This window comes from Nannospalax galili, unplaced genomic scaffold, assembly GCF_000622305.1.
Source record: "Nannospalax galili isolate Female #2095 unplaced genomic scaffold, S.galili_v1.0 scaffold309, whole genome shotgun sequence".
NCBI classification, from domain to species: domain Eukaryota; kingdom Metazoa; phylum Chordata; class Mammalia; order Rodentia; family Spalacidae; genus Nannospalax; species Nannospalax galili.
In genome coordinates this window covers 1,401,652-1,401,929 of record NW_008359589.1, presented here as the reverse complement: position 1 = coordinate 1,401,929, position 278 = coordinate 1,401,652, and positions in this window count along the sequence as shown.

The following is a 278-nucleotide window of genomic DNA, read 5'->3' as shown; positions in this document are numbered from 1 at the left end:
TGTTTTTATGTAGATCACTCTGGGGTCATCAAAGAATCCCTGGCTAAGGTTAGAGAAAGTCTGGCTTGAAGAGCGGATGAATATAGGGCTAAACAAGGATGGTTTGAATCCTGGTTCAATAACTTCCCTTGGTTGACCACTTTGATTTCAACCTTACTCAGACCCCTCCTCATTCTGATTATGTTCTTGACCTTTGGACCTTGCATTTTAAATAAATTGGTAGCTTTTATAAAAGAGCGGCTGGGAGCTATACAGCTAATGGTAATGCAAACCCACTA